This window comes from Melanostigma gelatinosum, assembly GCF_949748355.1.
Source record: "Melanostigma gelatinosum genome assembly, chromosome: 8".
NCBI classification, from domain to species: Eukaryota; Metazoa; Chordata; class Actinopteri; order Perciformes; family Zoarcidae; genus Melanostigma; species Melanostigma gelatinosum.
This window is the reverse complement of record NC_136641.1, coordinates 12,963,474-12,985,160: the sequence shown is the minus strand read 5'-3', so window position 1 is coordinate 12,985,160 and position 21,687 is coordinate 12,963,474. Positions and strand designations below refer to the sequence as shown.

Genomic DNA, 21,687 nt, shown 5'->3' with positions numbered 1-21,687 from the left:
TGATAACTTGAGAGGACATCTTAGAGAAGGGCTTCAGACTATGCCTGTGCATGTGCTTGATGTGTGAGGAATGATGTGAGGGGCTTGATGTGGTCTGAAGAGTTTTTCTATCACAGATGCCATGAAAGAGTACTGGCTGTACTGTATGCTCTAACAGCTGAAGCTCATGGTAGAAACTGCAGGACAGAGAGCAGCGACTCCTCCTTATTACATTTGGAATTTCCTCCCAGCTGATTGAAGTATCAGCATATTGCTGCCATATTCGCTTCCACAAGAGCCCACAGTTTTAATAATTTGCAGAATGAAGAGGGCTGATGAGAGGTTATCGAAGTCACTTGCATTTGTTTAATCTCTGAAGCACTGAGCAGTTTATAGTTTTCACAACAAAAAAAAAAAAGCAGTGTTGAAAGCCGACAACTGAAGTCTGTGTTAATGCACGCTGTTTAACCGGTATGTGTACTGTATGTATACAGTCATCAATACATGCCAAGAAATACTATATGTCCGACGTTTACAGTATGATCATGTGGAGGAAAAATAACAATAAGTAATCTCATGTCATTTAGCTGTTCTATGCAAAGTTAATGTAATCCTCTAATGTTTAGTGTAACGCATCAATCATGCAAAAATCTATTGTTGCATTAGCCTTGAAAGAACAATAATAATAAAAATGCTATAATGGTTTTAGCTTCCTTTCCATAAATCATACTTGGGGGGGAGGGGGGGGGGCATCTTAACTTGCCACTTCAGCTCATCTGAGCAGTTGAAAGGATGCTAAATACTGATATGATATTGAACAATAACCGGAGCTGCAGTTGGTCACTTTCAACCTGAAGTGGTTTGAAATAGTGCGTGACACGGTCAGTCGCTGCTTCTAACAGAAGTTGACCCAACACCTTCTACAATGACATCAAGCGGTGTTCTGTTCAATAGCCACTCAACAATGGACTGTAAATCAACAGTATAAATGCATAAAAACGGTGCACAGCCAAAGATTTATTGCAACACCTCAAATCCTTTTAAACAAATATTAAAATAAGACCCAAATCAGCCGGAACGTCATTTAACAGGTCATGCTCACTTCAGTGTCGAGCTGAGCCGCGGTAGCTGACAGGCTGTCAGAATTTACATCGATATTAACGCCTGATTAATAACAAAGCTCTCACTCTCACGATGGCTTTTGTTCTAAGTGTATATGTCTGTGATGATGAACAAAATGCAAATACAATCAACACATGATTGGAGCGCAATGTTCTTTCCAATGGTTAAATAGCACATGAGGATACACATATGAGTGTAAAAGTACAACGGTTAAGCAAATCTCCTGTTCAATAATGTGTCATCATACAAACAGCCATGTAGCCGTACGTATAGAGGGGATTGGCGTGGAGCACAGCTTTCAGATTTGATCAGCGGAAGTGCAGTTCTACCATGTGGTTTCAACCTGGGACCTTTACAAGTGCTTGTCAGAGTAGCGCTCAGAGTACTGCCTAAAGAGGCTTTTCGATTTCACAGAGAATACGCTCTTCCCAGGAAGTGGGTGGAGAAGATAATTCTCCAAAAGGGGAAGAAAAAAAAGAAGAAAAGAAAACTAGAGAATTAATAAACGTTTTTAGTCTGGATAATCATTCATTTTGAACTTAAACTAAACAGAGCAACAAAACAAATCAGTTTTAGGGAAAGTATTTTAATGCCCTCAAGCAAAACTAATTAAAGATGACACCTCATTTACATAAATAAGCATTATAATTTGCATGCACGCACAAGGGAATAGAGTCGGAAAAAAAAGCAATATTTTGCAGTCTGCTAATTTCATTTTATTCAGGATTTAAGCTTAATAAGGATTCATTTTGAAGGGGAAAGGAAAATAATCAAAGGGGAAATTTGAACTATCTCCAAAGATGCAGCAGCCTTCTATTGAAAGGGCTCTTTCCGAGTCACCAGATAACTCCTAATCTGGAGTGGCACTTCCTGGCCCAGCTCCAACACCAACTCCTTGAAAGGTAAAAAAAAAGAAAATTTAGAGCCCAATTTATTAGTATGCAGTTCTGGCATCGGGTAGAGAATTAATGGCGGTGACTGATAATGACTGTAATCGTGGCACAAATGGGGTGTTGAAATAGCAAACAACGGGCACAAGGCATGTAATGGGGATTTTATTAATTACCCGAGGTCTCTAGCATGAGCAGTCTGCAGGATTTACTGTGGCCATGCCAGCCGGTCGAGGAGGGGTCGGCGAGTCTAATCTGACAAGGAATGGGTCACTATACAGAGACTGCAGTGTGGGCAAAACGGAGTAACGTGGCATGCTACTGTACTTGCTTTAAAACTGCTTCATAATATGATGTCAGTTTCTGGCTTCGAAAAGATGAGAGGTGTTGTAATGGTTCCAAAGAGCTGGACTAAAGTAAAAAAAAGAGGCACATCAGCAAGTGTTTAGTTACAAAAGAAAACAGTTCAAAAGACCAGAAATAATTCAGATAAATGACCCGCTATCTTTTTTGATTAAGTTATATCGTAAATGCAGTCACCTACAATGAAATACGCTCTCTCTATCTCTTTGCTGGCTATTAGAAAAAGAAATCAACATATGGTAGCACTGTCAGGTAGGATAGCCCATTCACACATCAACTCATCAACAAGAGAGGATTGATTAAAAGTCCTTTTTATTACTCACTGCATCCTTAATGGACGCTAGACTTTCAAAATGGAAGAAACAATTAGAGTTTTACTGCTTTGTGGGCACTACTGATTTATATAAATCACTGCACGGGTGTAAATTTTCCAATAAAAGACTGAACCACTCCTAGCATACATAATCAACGTGTCCACACTTGGTACATACTCTAGACTCGCACAATCTCTTTAAATTGGTAGGACTCAACAGTCACACCAATTCAAGCAACCAATCAACAGATTGGGTGTGCTTGATGGAATTTCTAAACTGTTTCTATATCCTCTACCACTACTAATAATCATACCCCGAGCTTTCTGCCCAAAAATAAATCTCCCCGAGGCAAACAAACATGGCTATAGCTTCTTATATTTCAGTGCTGGAGGAAGATGAAATTGGAGTTTGCTGTCGTTTATTTAGAGCAGTTATTGTCAGCGTTGTAGTGGTTTCCCCCCCATAAGCCTGGTTTGTCCCAGCATGTGAGAACATTGTCACTGTATCGACAATGAAGTGATCACTGGGTGCCAAACATGAGGTAGGTGGAGCCATGCTGTGCAAGGCACAATACAAAAATGACACTCCACTGTATAGTCAATAACGTGAGTTTAAAATAGCATGTACAATTGGCTGGGTACCTAGGTGCAGTTAAAGTGATACTCCACCCAAAATGTTGTATTATGAGTGTCAAACAACCACCCTCTGTCGGCTTGAAAGGTCACTGTAAAAAAAAGTGAGATTTTCTCCTGACTGAGAAAGCTGCGGTGGTGAGCGTGATTCATATAATTTATCCTTAATCGGGAACAGTTTACAAAGAAGAAAAAAAGGTAATAAAACATCCATAAAACTGAAAACCAATGCGTCAGCATTGTCTGCTTATGCATATGCTCAGTATGGAAATAACAGTGGCCATTACAACCATCCCGACTAGGCCCAGGACTAGCTTACCTTAAGATAGTGTTGCTATTGCAATCCATTGGAATCCACATGGATTCAATATTTCTGTCTTCACAAAGAAGTTTTGTCTCCCATGTGAAAAGTGGTGTTTGGTAATCAGAAGTGAATCTATAACAGACAGATCCACCTGCACTTTAATTCACACACATACCATCTGGGGGTGTGGCGTGAGCTCACCAGACCTCAACTGCTACTCATCTTTGCTTGAGGCTACTGGCTCAAGGCTACATTAGCTACGAGCGCAACACTTCAGAATCTCAGACTGAAGGGTTGGTGGTTGAGCTGTATTGTGGGTAATGCAGGCGTTAGTTTTCGGCAAGACAGGAGAATGTGTGGAATAAAAAGGGCGATATCTCTTGTTGTCATGCATCGATTTAGATCCTTTTTGTTTTTACCTACATTAGTCCAAGTGTTAGTGCTTGGTAGGACATCTGAAGTGCCTTGAGAAATAAAGGTATGCCATGAAAACTTTGGCTCTAAAATTCCAACACAGGGGTGTGAGCAGCCAAAAGTCAACAGGTGACACCACAGGTGGTGTAGTCTGAGTGAAACTTAAACTGATATGTGGATCCAACAGCGTTGCAATTTGTCCTGATTTGGACTAAACGCTATAGAAAGGAAAGGCCAGCCCAGGTTCTTCTCTTACTCTTTCATCTCGCACAGATACACACACACACTGAAACTAGTCAGCTGGATTATATTTCAGAGTGTACAACCAAGAGTTGGAAGTCGGTTGGAAGTCTTGGATCTGGAGTCATGATATGAGCAGCGTGGTGAAGGCACATGATGTTTCTATATCCACAATTTAATAGCCCTGAAAACACATGCCAAATGCTATTTAGATCAAGTGTTCTTGAAAGAAACCTATACATTTAACCTTCTTATTCCTGATGTGAATAGTGTTTCACGTCAGTATTCAGGAAGTAAGAATCTTTAAAGCTGGTTATTTTTCTGTTCATTCATAAAAAGTAAGGTGGGCCAGCTGCACATTGCATTTATAAGAAGGGTAATGATGAACTCGAATGCCTTTTCGCTCAAGACACAGTGCGTGACAAAGGTGTGTGTATGTTGGACAGTATATTTATCGCATACCTTTGCCCAAGGGCAACTGTTGGTAACATGACCTCACCAGTCAGGTTCTGATTTTTCCTTTTTGTCAAGCACATACTTTACAGTGTGAGCAGTTTTGCACATTAGCGCAAGTGTTGTTTTTTTGGGGTACATCCCTTTGTAAACTGATTGACCTTCTTTGAAATAACAAATTCCAATCTGCAGACATAAACACATTATCATCGCTCTTCGCTTATAACGTTTGATTTGCAACAAAATAGGCACTAATTAACAATGATGGAAAACTTTTCACACTTTGTAAATGCCTTGTGTTTCAGTAAAGGAACAGATTTTTATGAAACTTTTGTTTTCATATCTTAACAAATGTTAGATAAAACACCTTCACAGTGGAAAACATTGACAGTCACTGAACAGTTAATACATTCCAGTTCCTGTGATTGCTGTTTTATCACCAAAATCAAAATATGCATGTTTTCAGTACCTTCCCTCGTTCACATGTTCTGACAAGGCTTTCACAAGTGGCTTCGCTCTAGCTTGTGTTTATAGTATTACTGTGTACTTTAATGTACCTTGTTTTATTCAAACCTTGTTTTATAAGGGGAAAAGTTTCACCTTGGAAAAACAACACTTGAAACTGATTTGTTAGTCAAGTAAATATAATTGTACAATACAAAAATTATACAAATTGAACTCAATGTTTAGAACTGCACTTGTGTCTGTATGAAGTATTGGCATAGTCTTTGAATGTCATACATATATCCTGTTAAATGGCTTTCCTGTCCCAGAAAGAGTCATCACGGTAATGGAAAATACCAGAAAGTACATACCTCATTAACTTGTGAAATGCCCATCTTCCTCAAGCTTTTTGTTAGCTTTCTTTTTTTTGTCTCAAGTACTTGTTCCATGGGTGTGTATATTATTCTAAGTTGTGAGGTCATGTGTGAAACATGTATTGAAAAACAGTCATGCCATAACCTGTTTTTGTGTAATGATCTAGATTTATAAAAAAATAAAAATAAATCAGCCTCATCTTGAAACAGGCATTGAATGTTCCTTCAAGGTCTCGCTTGTTTTCTTTGGTTCCTCTTCTTGTCCCGTCTTTGAGGTGAGACGGAGAGACTTTGAAACTAAAGTTCGCTACATCCTTTGGCAGTGACACACAGAGAAGTATCATCTCATTGCTCACTTTTTTAACACGTGAAAAACAGCGTGTATAGCAAGAAGAATATAGGTATATGTTGAATGTCAAGTTTTTGTCAAAATTAAATTGTTTATTTCTTTGGAAAACAAATATGTTCAAATTATTGCTGGAACCCACTGTGTGTTCCATGCCAGTCGGAAGCAGCAGTCCCATGTTTAGCAGGAGATCCCTCAGTGTTACAGGGGTGTCTAAGACAGGCGTGTTGCCTCACCTGGTCGTGTGTTTACCTCAGATGGTAGGATTAGGAAGCAGCCATGTGGAAGATATGACTCTAATCCATTGTGCATTTACTTGGCACTCAGACATGCTCCTCTGCAACACTTCCGCTCTGCTAAAGGTAGAGCAACGCCCTTTAGGAATGCGAGAAATATCAACAGCATTTTGAGAGTCTCAGCGCGTGATACAGGAATATTTTGAAATACCACGTAGGGTGCAGTTTGCTCTATGGAGGACGGTCGCAGGTGGGCTGTGTGGGGATCAGTGAGATGGAGTGTTATGCTTGTGTCTTATGGCGTGTCTCCAGTCATCAACCAAGTGACAGATGCACAAGATAGATTAGTGCATCATATTCTGTCCACAGCAGGCAAAAAATGAACTCTAGCGTTGTGCCTGTCCTCTGCCAAACATAAACTTATATTCATTTTATAACTTATTAAATAACAAACTCTCTTCCACCCTACAGTAGCACATGAGCTGTGCTTTAAGTGCATGTTGTAGTATGTTGTTTGTTGTAACAACCCTTTGTTTTTTTTACAATGACAAGTACAACAGATCATATTTTTGTTAAAGGTGCAGTGTGTAGCATTTAGGGAGATCTATTGGCAGAAATTGAATATAGTATCATTTAGAATGTTTTCTTTTGTGTCTAATCACCTGAAAATAAGACTCGTTGTGTTTTTGTTATTTGAATGAGCTGTTTATACCAAAATATGGAGTCGGTCTTCTTCCCGTGCTATGTTTCTACAGTAGCCCCGAATGCACGAACCAAACATCGGCTTGAGATAGAGCCATTCGTGTTTTCATGTTTTCATGTCTGTTACTATCGTTCTCCTACACGCTCGGCATAAAGGAGAAGTTTCAGTTGGTTGCAATCTGTAACCTCACCGCTAGGGGCCGCCAGATCCTACACACTAAACCTTTAATTGACTAGCCATTGAATGGAGACTGGCCTTGATAACTTCTATGTAATTACAATATTTTTGGTACCTTTGTGCACCTCAGTACTTTATGACGTAAACAAGTTGAACAAATTTAGCTTCTACATTTACAGTATTTTTCTTCCTGTCAGTCTGTCTGATGGTGTCTCTTTCTCTTTCATCTAAGACAATTCAAACTTTTGTTAAAGAAATAGTAAAGAAAAAAAGGGAAAAGTAAAGTTGAGATTATTTTATGGTGAGAGGGCAACAGTGAGGTATTTCATAAAGATGCTCATTTGTTGAGATCACAACTAATTAATTGTATACTAAGTATATAATAAAGGCAATTTTTAAGAGGCCGAACTATTGCCATATGCTAACTTTGATAACAGATTAAAGCTTAGTTTATACTCGGCGTACTGAAGCCGGCACGAGGCGCGTGTGCCAGAAAATGACGCAATCACGGCTGCCGCATGGTGCGCGCAGCTCCACAAGTGGTCGCAGCGCTTGGTCGTGCACCTCTGAATATTTGTAACTTGGTGCGCGTGGTGCACGCGATCACGTGACTGTCAGAAATAGTTCACTGATAAAAGCACATTTTACATGTCATGGGATTATACAAATGAGGCCAATTTCTTTTTAGATGCTGAACAGGAGGTCTATGTATATGTTTTGCCAGCCAAATCAAATTGTTGCGTGTAATACTTACCTTCTTTCTTTACAGGGCTTGTACAAAGGCAATAAAGTAGTCCATGAATATGAGTTTACAGTAAATTACAATCCCTCCTCGTCAGAGTGGAAGTTGGTTTATGGCCTTTTGCCGGTTACACCTACAGTCTATATGTGTTACACTCGTTGTCTTTTTGATTATTTTTTGTACGCCCTCTGGTGTTTCGGAGAATAATGCAACGACTAGCGCATTGAACACAAACGCCTCCGTGCAAGCTTGGAGCTGGCGCGCCGTCAGCGGAGGCTCACACTACGTGACAAGCGCAAGTATAAACAAAGCTTCGCAGACGGCAAAAAACATCTATAAATGAATGCGCATATAATTTACGTTATCGGTATTTCTTCACCATTTAGGACACTCTACTAACGTGAGAGTTTACAGCTTTATCGTGTGTGTTTGTGGTCAGAGGACTTGCCCTTGATGTTGTAACCACATCACCACCTCCATCACAAATGGTAAAAAGCAAAAGTCTTATTTATCCAATGTGCTGATAATTAAGCCGTTCTCATTAGTGACATAATTGGAAATGTAATTAGCAATGGTAATAATTACATCATTTAATACCTTTTCTCTTTAGTTATCAGGCTCATTCAAACTGGTAATTAGCAGTCACAAGAATTTCATACTTTTTGTCCTAATTCATTTTAATCACCAATTATTTCTGTTGTATTTTACATCAATAAATCATTACCACATTCATTTAGATTTTTAAATAAACATACAAATATTGCCCATTCTTTAGAGTCGATTTTTTATTTTATAATACTAAAGCTGCATTGTTTCAACTTTTCCTAAACTTCACCTGTTTGCTCGACCTCCATATAACAAGCCCCCCCCGTTCTTATTTTACTTTAACCAGCTGCGGCCAAAAATGTGAGGCGCTCCCTTGGTCACACCTGGATGAAAGACAGTGTCCGAGTTCCTGGTTTTCCCCCCCGTCAGACTTTCACAGTTTATATCAATCTGTTTGCACCTTAGAGGTTGCTTTTCCACATTGAGGAAAGAAATTCGATCAAGATCAGGTGCTTTAAATCTCCCAGTTCAAAGAAACTACATGTGATGGTAAACAGCTGTTTTATGTTTATCTACAGAAATCAGATGGCAGTAGAGTGAGAATCGGGCAGAGGCGATAAGTCCTCAGCGGGTTCAGCTTCGGCACAGATTGTTCAACAGGACGGTGAGTCTTAAAACCTGTGTTCATGCCTCGTCACCAGAAATATGCTGTGAATTGTATAACATGTATTGAATAGGTAAGACATTGATGGGTAAAAAAAAACATTTTAAGAATAATTTAGGGCCGGTCAAACTAAGGTATTTGTAATTAATTTGTATAAAAAAGCAGTTGAGATTATTTTATGTTGAGAGGGCAACAGTGAAGTATTTCATAAAGCTGCTCATCTGTTGAGATCACAACTACTTCATTAATAATAAATACATTGATGGGTAAAAAAAATAAGTCCAAGTATAAATTGGGGCCGGCCAAACTAAGTTATTTGTAATTCAGTCGTATAAAAAAGGATTTGACAGTTTGTAGGAACAGCTCATGAAACAGTTTCCATCAGTGGGAAACAAATTATTAGATCGTTGACTTTACTTCCACAAAACACTAAATTTGTCTTGGAACGTGCAGCGTCGGTGTCTCTGCTCAGTGTTAAAGTTGCACCTCCGTTTCGAGGAACAACTTAATTGTGTCAAACATGCACACAGGCAGCACGCACGAGTCATGATACCCCAAGGCCTAGATTAATTAAGCTATGAAAACCCACGAGCAGAGAGCATTCAGCAGGTGCCTGTTTGCCTTGGTATGGGACTTGTTTTTGGCAGTGGTGCAGTGGCTCATTATAAATCTATAATTAAGTTACAATTTATTTGCTTTTTTTTAAACATATGGTCATAAGGGAGTCTGATTTTGTTAAGTGCACTCGTGGCTATAATCTATCTTCTATTCTTCCTCAGGAATTATACTTTGACAAACATGTGAATGAGAGGGTGAGAGTGATCCTGTGTGTGTCCCTCACTGGTCGTTATCCCGTGCCTCCTACAGGTGTTTTTGTTCTCAACTTGCTGAGGTGCATCTTTTTATTCTGAACATCTCTTGATTTGTTCTTAATCCACAACAAGCTGATTTTCCCCACTCCTCCCACCCTCTGTATCTCAGCACAAAAACAAACATTGCCCTCCTGCTGGCTGGAGGCATGGTCCTCAGAACCCCCACAGTTCAGCTCATCCCCGCGTTGCGGTGTATTGGCAGCGCTAAGTGAATGCAATGAAGCGGCTCTCTCAGGGCAACGTCTGTTATTTTGAGTCACCTGCCAGCAAAGAGGGAGGGTGAGATGCACAGCAGGGGCCTGAAGGAGGGATGAGCTGGGCTGTGGGAGAGAATCCCCCTGCCTGCAGGGTGGTCAGACTGAATGAGAATCACCACCACGGCGGTAGCGTGTGCCAAGAGCTCGCTCAAGCTAACAGTGTGGCCTGTGGAGGGGCAGACTGGGAAGGAAATTGAGGTTAACAACGTTGTTACATATTAAACAGGGCTCGTCTGTGCGTGCAGGTTGTGGAATGGTTAATCCTTGAATAGTCAAGCATGTTATTTAGTGATGAAATCTGTAAGAAATTGTATTAAATCAAAATATCTGCGGCTCTTTCTGGATATGCTATTCTAAGGAACTAAGGATCAGAAAGACATTAAAGTTTTCAGTTTGAATTACGAAACATTAATTGCTGTTTCTATGAACCAATCCTAAAACGTGCCAATTTCCGAGTAGTTCCAAACAAATGCTCATATTTCATGTACGGGTCCCAGAACACTGTAAAGGTTTTGTTTTTTGGTAAAACAGCGTGGTTAAATCTGAATTAAACTGCTTTGTACAGCTCAAGCCTTACTATTGAATCTCACTGCTTTCCTTTACTCTTTCCCCCACTGTGCTTTGCCCGGGGGAGCGACGCCTTCTACGCGTTGTAATAAGGGTAGCTGATATAATGAAGGTCATTGTAATCAGAGCTCATGTGCCAAGGAGTCAAGACACTGTAGCTTTATTTGCCAGCAAGGCCCGACATTTGGTACCCACGGGGATCAGACTGATAGTGTTATCTTTGCTAACCTGACTCTAATACAGGCCTTGCTCCGCTGTTTGTGTCAGCGTCGGAGCTGAACTTTTCCCAGCGATCCCTTCCGTGTGTGGATGGGCACGGCTCGGTTTGGGCTCCGCTCCTCTCCGTCCCGGGTAAATCCCATCCCAAGGTGTTTGGCTTCCCTCAGTTCACACGCTGCATTTAAAGAGCCGCGCTCCCTCTCGTTGACTGTCTGACTCGGAGAACAGGCCAGGCTCACATATGCTTCGATTGAATGCACTTGACGTAGAAACATTACATCGGCGTCTGCTGAGGTCTGGCTCGTAAGAGATGACCTCTAAATCTAATCCTGTCCCTCAGGATATGCAAATGTCCTCAGCTCAGAATTTGATTTGTTTTTGTCAGTTCAGGACACAGCAGTTTGTTTACAACTGTTATCTAACACAGTGTGAAAAACGGGTGGTGCACATACATAGCTCTACTTTATATGACGTTTTACAGCCTTGCTTACCCGACTGTTTTGATATTAAGGTCTTGTATAAATTTGCCTTAAACTTTGGCATTGGAATCCCTTTTTATTACCTCATCATTTTGTTTGACGAGATATGTTATAAAGCGAGTTCCAGCTATCAAATTGTCTTCGTCTAAAGAAAATGAAATGATCCGACTACGACAGGGGCTAATTAACTGTATTTACTGCATTTACTGCATTACTGCGGTTATTGTGAAGGCTAAACGTAAAACTGGTAGAATTTAAACTTATGATCAAATATTGACCGAGATATTTGTGAAACTGTAGAACTGCAGCTCGGGCAGTTCATCATTGATGATCCATATGTGACTGGATATTTTTCAGGAACCCCTAGAAATCCAGCGGGGCATCCTCAGCAGGACTTGAAGGTTGATTTCCATTTCTCTTAATTTCTTTTAAACTTGGCATTTTAATTAATGTGCCGCTTTCTGTATGAAACATCAAAGGCCTCTTTCCCTATTCAACCGAGCACCTCCAGGAAAAAAAAAGGGGGCTACCCATACCTAACCCCATGCAAGTCCCCTGGTCCCATCATTCAAACTTCCAAGCCTCTCTTTGTGGCTTCCTAGAGGACCACGGTGAAATGATCTCTTTTGTTTCGCATCATTAGTTCCATCTGTTGTGCGAGCAGGCCTGTCTGTTCCGGAGCATGGCAACGTGATGGTCGCCAGGGGCGATTGGAGACGCTACCGTCCCGGTGGCTTGTGGCTCGACCTCCGCCGCCACCGCCGCCTCGTCCGTGATCCCCGTGACACTCTCGCGCTCGCTTATTTATTCATACATCAGTGGGGGAAATAGAAGCACACCTGGGCTTCATATGCATGAAATACTGTTAATTCTGTCGCTTTTTGAAGGAAGGGATTTAGCGGTGCGATGCTATTTTTAACCGTATACGGCATCATTGATAGTCCATACTTCATGAGCAGCTTAAATGTTTATAACATTGTGTTACTGATCACACGACTACAAATACACGTTGTATGTCCACTCTGTGTCGAAAACAGGTCAGATTTGTGTGCTTATTTTCTTGCAGTCGGGACTAAATGATGCACCAACAGATGTAGCATTTTCTCTCAACAAGGAAATATTTTATTCATGATTTACATGAATGATAAATCTTCAGAAAGTCTTAGCGCTGATGGGCATACACAATTTAACATCTGTCGTCCTCAGAATAATTAATCGCATACCAGAACACTTGGGACCCAGTGTTGGATTTTCCCTCTCACTTTACTTGATCTAATTACTTCTTTAAAAGCAGAACATTCTCTATAGAAGACCGGAACGATAAACATGCCAGACATACGCTCCGCTAAAGAAAATAAATCCAGGAAAGATGCAGGATCTGCTTTTTAGCGTCATCGCTGTGAAACCGAACGCCACCATACCTACGACGGTGAAATGTGGCCTTACGTTCGAATTATAATTCGTAATTCGTAAATTAATATTTCCATAATGTCTCCCGAGTGAATTGCTCTGGCCTTATCACCACAGTGGGAATGTACAGCACAAGGGCATGTGTGTGCATGTCAATGCGGAGATCACCAGATCATTTTCATTGAAGACGGAGCCATCAAAGGTCACAGCCATCCAAATGACCTAACCTTGCAATGTAACACCTGGGTGTAAAAGTGGACTCATCCCATCGACTGGTACCTCTAATGCATAAAGTGCGGAAATAAAATAAGAGTTATAGGTCGGTGGAGGAGGTTCAGCGTGGGCTAGGCAATACTGTAACTCTATAGGGTGAAAAAGCTGTGTTGGTATCACCCGAGGTGACAGACTATTGCCAAAGTGCTGTATTTGTTGGAACCATTATGAAATAAAGTCTATGAAAAAGGGCAATATTCAGTTTGAATTGATTCCCGGAAAACTCCAGAAGTGAATATGCTTTCATTTTGATGGTATTACTATGGACAAAATGTGTTGTGTCAGTTTCACCTCGCCATTACTTTGCTCCATTAAGGCAAAACCGACTGACTTTATTTTTGCCCAGTCTATTTTCTGTGATAAAATGAAAATGGGAGAGCTTTATTAAGTCTGAGTGACACCTAAAGCTGTGAGCCAACAGGAAAATAAGTCATGTGGGATCTAGTTTCAGTTCATTTTTGCTCAATTCCCATCTACTGATCAAATACTGCACTTTCCAGTAGGGGCCTAATGGGAGTGTCAAGTTCACCAAGGCCCTCTCTCCTCCTCTGACTCCATTACCTGATAACATCGCTGGTTTTGCCACTTATTTGCACAGCGCAGTGAAGCTATGCTCGCACTGTGCACATTTGTTGGAGGTCGTAATCGAAGCTATATCGAGGCCATTTTATTAATATCTACAAATCTTCCCTGCACATGTGTCCAAGTTGCTGTGGGCACACACCCATCTCATTTTCTTCCCTGTGCTCTGACAATCTGAACTGTTCTTTTTTTATTTTTAGTGAAGCTTTTGAATGCTGCTCCTCTTTAAGCCAAACAAACATGACCACTGATGTCTTGGGTTCAGGGCCTTTCAAGCAACCTTTCAATAAAACAAGCTCAGCTGTGAGACATACAGGATCTCTCATGCTGGGCAGCCCCGCTGAAAATACCCTCCCTCCTGTTTCAAAGCCATCAGCTTTTGGTTCCCCCAGGGGAGCCAGCATTATCCTGCAGGGTTTATTTAAAGTTGTTGGGAAGGTCTTGCCTTTTTTTTTTCTTTTTTCCGTGCAGTGGGTTATGTGACATTTAGGAGAACCTCACTTCATATAAAACTGACTTTATTTGGCTCATCGATTCCAGTTTCCAGACTATAGGTGCCAATTTCCTGTGGCAGGGAAATGGTGTCAGGTTTTTGATCTGGCCTGCACGGATGCTGGGCAGACTACACCTGCAGCTCATCTGCCTGTGGCACGAGCACAGGATGATGGATGCTGAGGTGCCTGGAAGTAGGCCTGCTGTGATTGCCAGACTTTTAGCACTCTGTGAGTGACAGTAACCTAAAAGGCGAGAGAAGGCGCAAGAAGTGGAACGAAGGAGAAAGACAAATGAGGAGAGATGACAGAGGCATCCTTTACAGCGTGATACTGAGGTCCTTGACTTGTTTTTATTGACCTTTTCTCTTTTCTTTCTCTGAGCTACAGTAGGAGATACGCCACTTAAATGAATGTCATTTGACCATCTCTGGTTTCAGTGTCAAACACTGACGTGGTATTTTGAGAGAATTCATTCGTTCGTGTGGATAGTGTAGCTATTCTCCCCGTCATATTGCACCGTGTATGGAGCTGTATTTTACTGAATATGGGCACTTGCAGTGCATCTCTTTTTTAATCCCTTCTCCTTAACTGCTTTTTAAATCGTCAAACCGGTCAGTCTCAGTGTGTTACTTTTTTTGTACCATCTTGGGAGGGCAACTATGCTTTGGCTGAGACATTACTGGACCATTAAACCACAACCCAGCCCCCACTCTCAAGCACTTTCAGGTCTGTATAAATGCATCGGAATTACGTTCGGGGGGGGGGCAAAAAGACCACTGGAAAGGCTACTTATTCTCTTAATGATGACTTGTCCTTTTAAAAGTCGAAGTCTTCACCCACAAATAGACGGGTATGGCAGAGGAGCACCCCGGGGACTGAGGTCATCCCAACCTTCTTGTCCCAGCACAGGAAGTTACTTTCTATGAAATGAGGCAGGACAGTTCGCATTAAAAGTTGAATTTGTTGACAGCGAGTGGGGGGGGGGGGGGGGGAGTGCAATGCCACATACCACATACGTAATTATTGTGTGGGTGGATCAGTTGGCAGGTATTTGTGATTAGTTCGCTGCCCACTAATAGCTGTGGCAAGACGAAGACTGTAAACACAATATTTATGTTTTTGAATAAGTACGTTACATGTCAAAGTGGAATCCTTAAAAGACAGAGGCCCAGAGATCGTCTTTATGAATGGCTGTGTTGATTATTTTTTAAATATCAAAACTTGGCACTGTCCGCTTCATAAATACAATGTCTTTGAATTGAACGTTGTGAAAGAAGTTTGGAATTTTTCTCATGGGAGTGCACAAAAAGATAATCCCTGTACTGGCAAACCAGGGCATTAAACTATCAACACCCATCTATTATGGTTGGTGTCATTGGTGCACAAAGTATTTGTTGCTAAACTGAATTTTTTAACAAACCGTCATTTATTGAGTCTACATTTCTACTGCTAAAGTTGAGGGAGCGAGTCACTTGCTGGCACATTGGTAAAAACACAGATTACAGATATACAGATTACAATATGGCGCTAATTTCTTTTTCAATCCTACCACCTTTGGGCTGCCTACAAGCACACATCATGCGGGTGAGGTGTAGTCAGTGATATACATGACATGCGTCTCTAAGGACCCTCTGATTTGTATAATATCCTTCAGACAAGGTCGTAGCAGTGCCTACGTCTTTGAAGATGGAGGAAAGAGAACATGTTCCCCCTTCATTGTGCCTGTGGAATAGAACAAACGTAAGATCACGGTGTCGAGGGGCTTCCACTCTTCAAAGTTGATATGAATCAGACATGAAAAGATCCAGATAAAGTGATAGTTATCTTGATTCCTGGCGCCGTCCGTCGAATAGACGCGGAGGGAAGCTGAATAGCGGTGTTTTAGTGCGGAATCCTGGGGAAACGTATCCATCTGGTGTATGAATAATTTAGAGGGCTCAAGTTGGTTCCTGTTGCTGTTGTGTTTGCGCTCAGCTTTCTCTCTCAGCTCAGCACCCCCACCACCTTCCCTCCCTCCTTGACATCACTCCTGAGGCTTGTTTGTGATGCTTAAAGGGAAGTTGGGCCACATGAGGAATCGTGGGGAGGAGAGACTCACTTTTCCTCTCTGTTGTGCTTTCTGTCTCCATTCTTCTGTCTTTCCTAGACCTTAACAAACCTCAGGTAAACAGTTAAACACCCACAGACTCCTTCACACACACACACACCAGCATGTATTGTATGTGGAGACACTGTAGATGTCAAGAAGCTAAACATACAGTACACCTTGCACACCTTTGAAGTCTGACAGTCTTGGATTTCAATAATTAAAATCGGATCATTAGCGTGCGCTAAGCATTGTGTTAATAAGACTGGGTGTGACCGACAATAGATTTTTACGTGGCACTTATAAATGCATTATGCAGATCTTAACAGCGATGCATCAGAGTTTGTTAAAGTTCTTGTCATATGGAACGTGGATGTAGGGAGTTTAAAGCAAATGTGCACATATGCAAACGCATTCTCACACCTCAGCGCCAAATAACGCAGCTTGGTCAGTGCTGCCAAGCACTAGTGTCAGTTTTGTCACGATACGCTCATTACATGCACAGCAACTTTTAAAAAATAGGTTCAGACAACAAACCACTTAGTTATGTTTAGGAGATGAGCATGGTTGATGTTAGTTTGAATAACTCACGACTCCAGTGACTACCGAGTGACTGTCGAGTCACGTGACCAGCGAATGACAAACGAGTCACGTGGCTAACAACTCAAGTGAGTCACGTGACTAACGACTATAACAATGAGATAACAAATGTCAAGTTTACTTTTAGTTCCGCACGTGACACGAACAGTGGTCTCCTGGACAAAAGTCCTGTGTTTGTACTTAAAGGGACAGTGTGTAAGTTTTAGTGGCATCTCGTGGTTTGTGGCAGGTTGCAATCATCGAACTACCCCTCCACCCCTCCCTTTCCAAGCGTGTCGGAGAACTACGGTGGCCTACAGGTAGGGATAGATATCTAAACGATTTTAGTACAACTAGAAGCTACTTTTATCAATTCTCGGTTCTTCTACATGACTAAATAATAATTTTACTTATTTTGTTTCAGTCAGCGGAGAAGTTTACTAAAAAAAGCGTTTGGCCGATTGTCCGTGCCGTGCTTGTGGCCGACTGAACTAGGTTTAACTTTCATTTTACATGTTCACAGATGTATTGATGAAGTAAATATTCTATTGCACGCACAGTAACAAGCGTAGTTGCTGTCAACTCGATCAATACTTCGATCTTTAGCGATTTAGCACCGGGGCCCGTTTAATACCGGGTTTCGGAACGCATCACTACCTTCAGGAAATGTAAAACGCTAGAGCCAGTGTCCGTTCTGGGGAAGATGGCGGACTCCGTGGAAGACGACCCGCTCTTCACTCTTCAGACCCAAAGGTTACCACCTGGTTAAAAAAATGAAATTAAAATCCTCAGTATCAGTACTTATAATACAGTATTTTACCTTTTAACAGCAGGGTATTGCAAAACTTTTCTAGCATCGGTATACTTTGCAACACGAGTAGGTAGAGCATTCGATTTATTGCTGTCGGGATGTAAAGAGAATTTGAACAAATCTAACAAAAAAGGTTTCTAAAATGCACTAACTACCCTTTCATTTCTTTCATTTATTGTAAAAAATGCAACCAATCCGGTTGAGTTGTGTCCTCTGGTGTAATCCAGTCCCTGTCTTTAAAGGAACCAGTGAGGATGAGGGGGGGAGCATCGAGGAAGAGGAGGAGGGAAAGACGGAGAGAGAGAGAGAGAGAGAAAGGGAGGGAGGAGGAGGAGGAGGAGGAGGAGGGGGATGTGACAGGCCCTTGGAATCTCAACCTCTCTCTCCTGGCGCCCGCACTAATCAACCCCTGTAATTTATGCAGAAAATATGATTTATATTTAATTTCACTACACTTGCATTGTTAATTTGAGATGTAATTAACGCGTCGCCACGGCAACTAATTTCTCAATGCCGTAAATTATCACTGCCTTTTCATCAAAATTCAGTTACTTTGGCTCCTGTGTGCAGTGTTGTGATGCAATTAGGTTACCAGGGCAACCCCAAACTGTTAATTTTCTTTTGTTATATCGCAGCGAGGCAGAAGTTTTTATTCCACAGGTCGTATTCACTTTCTCTCGTGAACAAAGAACTTGGATTTTCGTTTTTTTCCCCCCCAAAAAAGTGGAAACGGGTGTTAAACGGCGTCTGCGGAACATGCTGCTCATGAACACAAGTATACAACACTGCATGCTGCTTTCCCCAACACTTGTTATATTGCTGTGAACTGATTGATTGCCGAGACTTCTCTGCTATTGCAAGTAGAGGTGTTTGAAAGTTGTCCTTTGGGAAAGGGCATATTTGTCAAAGGGAATCTATATAAATGAGAAATGTGTTCATTGTTCAAATTTAAGAGGGCTTGGTCTTTCTTCCTCTGACAGCCCCCTTTTCCCCTCTCTCTCACTTTCTGTCTCATACATACAAACATGCCCACAGCCCATTTTCAGTGCTCGCACTCTTTTTATTCCCCCAACAGTGACTGTGAAATTACTCAATATTTTAATCAACTGTATCTAATTTGCACTCCAGCAGACGATAGGGCCACATGTGTGCTGTTGTTGCCCTGGCTAGCACCGAGTATGCCCACCGGATGCCTCTGAGCCGCCCCGGATTGCCACGCTTGCCAGTCTCTGTGGCCCACTCGGTGCGTCCGTCTCCAATCCATCCCCCCCCCCCCCCCCCCCTTAGCTAGTCTTCAGTGGACATATTGGGTCATTGGCTGCTAAGCTCTGGTTAACTGCAAAGGTAATTAAATTTGTAAGCAGGCTTTTTGAATCTTTTTAGCCTCTTTGGTAATACCGGCAGGGATTACAGCGTTTTTGAAGCACGGCTCTATTTTGACGCCGTGGCAGAAAGGGGCCAAGTCCCAGTGACCAGACCGAGTTCACACCTGACAACCTGGCTGACAGATCCAGAGCCATGACGTCTTCTTCACTGTGGCTACAGACAGGGGAGAATATCAAGAACATGTTTGGTGCAGACAGATGGAATATGTCTGTATTTTTCCTTTTAATTAGTCAAAACAAGTTCATTAAGTATTCGATGGCCACTGGCACGTGTGGTCAATGCATACATTTTCCTTGTCTTTTGGGGTTTCAGTCGTACGACCATGGCACCGATTTGCCTCATTTGTGGTAGAGAAGAGTAGGAGACAGCTATTCACTCTTCAAAAAGTCTGTTTCACACAAGGTAACAAGGACATCCGATTTTAAAAACATCTTTATATAATTTTGCCTGTTTTAGAGTGTTACCTTAATAAACAGAGTGATATTGGTTCCTGTGCAGTTACAGCTATTTGACTGTAACTGCAACCTCCAGTACTTTGATCCCTCCCCGTCTGATCTTTTAACTATAGATTCACTCCACCTCAGAGTTTAAAACAAGCCTGCACTTGCCTTATTCATCCCACCTATGGTAAATACCAGGCAGTGTGTAGAAACTCCTAAAATCTGAAATGTATTTCATCATCTCTGACATACACATTCTGCTTTATGCAGAGGGAGTTTTGTATGGGTAATAATAAGCAGAACTTGTGTAACAAAGTTAAGCAGCTTAGGCAGAAACCAACTAACACAGTCATTTGTCTACTGACGTCAAACGTTGTCTTAATAACAATAAGAAGTCACAATGAGGCTAAACTGCCGAATCAAAAGCAGTGTAATAGGGCATCTAACCTGTCTGGTGTGTCTGTCGAGTCTGCTTGATTACAGAACAACATCGTCAAAATGTTTTTGCTGTGGCTGCAAAGTGTGAGCTAAGGTCACCAAGGAAGTTTTTATGTAACTCGCTCTGTAAAAACACTAAGTTGATTAGACTTGTTTATTTATTCAGGTCCAAAAGAGTATTTGCTTTTGTCTCATTTATTCCCATTTTGCCAGCACAAGGGGCCCTGGAAGACGAGTTACCAAGGAACACAAAATTTTAATTAGTGTATTTTAATCATTCAGGCTTTTCAAGCTAATCCACAGACTCCTGAGAATTCCCAAGATGCAGCTCTGTGCTGCTTTACCATTTATTGTTGAGTCTATTATAATTACTGTTAGCAGGTGGGGGCAGGGAGACGTTTATTATGTTTTTCCATCTTTATTATAATTGCTGGAAAAAATGAAAGGATGCTGTTTCATTAAGTTTAGAGATGATGCCATTTTCCTCCTGTTTTCCCCCTCAATCTACTTCCTGCCTTTGTTCTATAATGCTATTGTATTGGCTTTCATTCCAGGGCTTTCATACATCGCACAGCTTTATGAGAAAAAAACAACAAATAGAGACGGATCTCTTATTAAGAACAGAAGAGGGAAAAGATGGTCTTAAAGAACTTAATTTCTGAGAGAGATTTTCTCTTTCTTTTTTTAAAAATCCAAGCAGTGCTCTGAGAATGAAGTTGACGCATCCTCTGAAACAGAAATGTTTGATGGAGTTGGACTGGGATCAGAACAGAAATGCAGAAAGTAGAATGTGTTTGCCTCTCTGTCACACGCATCAGTAATGAAAGATAAGAGCACTGCAGTAAATCTTTAAGCCCCATGCTTTTGGTGCTCTGCAGGGATTTTAGCATCTTCCAGAAATATTTTATGTTTGTCTGTTTGTTTAAATACTATTTTGCCACTCCCTCTTCCTCTTGAGTCCCAAATGTGCGCACTTGTGTATCTAAAAAAATCAGACGGCTGAAGTTTTGAATCAAATAAATCTTTTTTTTATCCCTAACTGTGATACTTCCCAGAAGTTGGATTTACGGACAACCAACTTTTAGCACAATAGTCTTTTTAAATAAAGAGAGGTTGCATTTAAACTGAATGCATGTCTGTGTATGGGAGAGAAAAAGATGGCAGAAGTTTCTGTAGATGCCATGTGGTTGTAGACTAGTTGATCAGTGTACTTGTATACAGGCAGTATAGTTATGTTGGAGTCAACTACATCACATAAAACTTAACGCTTGCCATCATTTCAATGGCTGTCAAGGGCACCATTTTCAGCTCATCAATTTTCTTAAGTGAGCAGATCTGAGGCCGTCACTTGGCTAGAAAGCAATACGCTAAAGAACTTTATTTCAGAATGATGTCATTAGACTTTCGATTCTGTGACTGCGTGCTCGTTCATAAACACCTGAAACCTAAAATCTAGAGATAAGAGAATTTGCATTTTGCTGTCATCGAGTGCAATCACGCACAATAAAGATGTTGTCATGAAGATCACTCCACACATACCTTCGTAAACCCTCAGTTCAAGTTTAAACAACGATATTTCACTTATTTATCTGTAACCCATCAGCAGTGATGTGGCATTTATGTCTTATTGCCACAGGAGCTAAAATGGTCAAGTCACGACAAGAGAGCCTTTGCTCTGAAGAGGCGAACAGAGCGATTCACTCCAGAGATAAACACTAGAGCTTACTTTGTACAAGACGGGGAGATTATCTGCATGCGCAGTGTCATATTTCATGGTTGTATTTGAAAACAAAATATATATATATTTTTTTTATTGAGATGCTTCTCTGCAGTCTAGCTTGTTTAGCCAGT

The 21,687-nt window shown here is 41.2% G+C and overlaps 1 protein-coding gene across 4 annotated transcripts in view; it reads left to right on the top strand.

Moving 5' to 3' along the window:
* Positions 1 to 21,687, top strand: part of casz1 (castor zinc finger 1) — a 172,084-nt gene that overhangs the window by 21,922 nt on the left and 128,475 nt on the right. For 2 of the 4 annotated variants that reach the window (XM_079273630.1, XM_079273631.1), the window contains one exon: positions 8,858 to 8,943. The exons of the other annotated variants lie outside the window; for them this stretch is intronic. The gene's annotated coding sequence lies outside the window, so the exon portion shown is untranslated. The remainder of the gene's footprint in view (positions 1 to 8,857; positions 8,944 to 21,687) is intronic. 4 annotated transcript variants of the gene reach the window in all.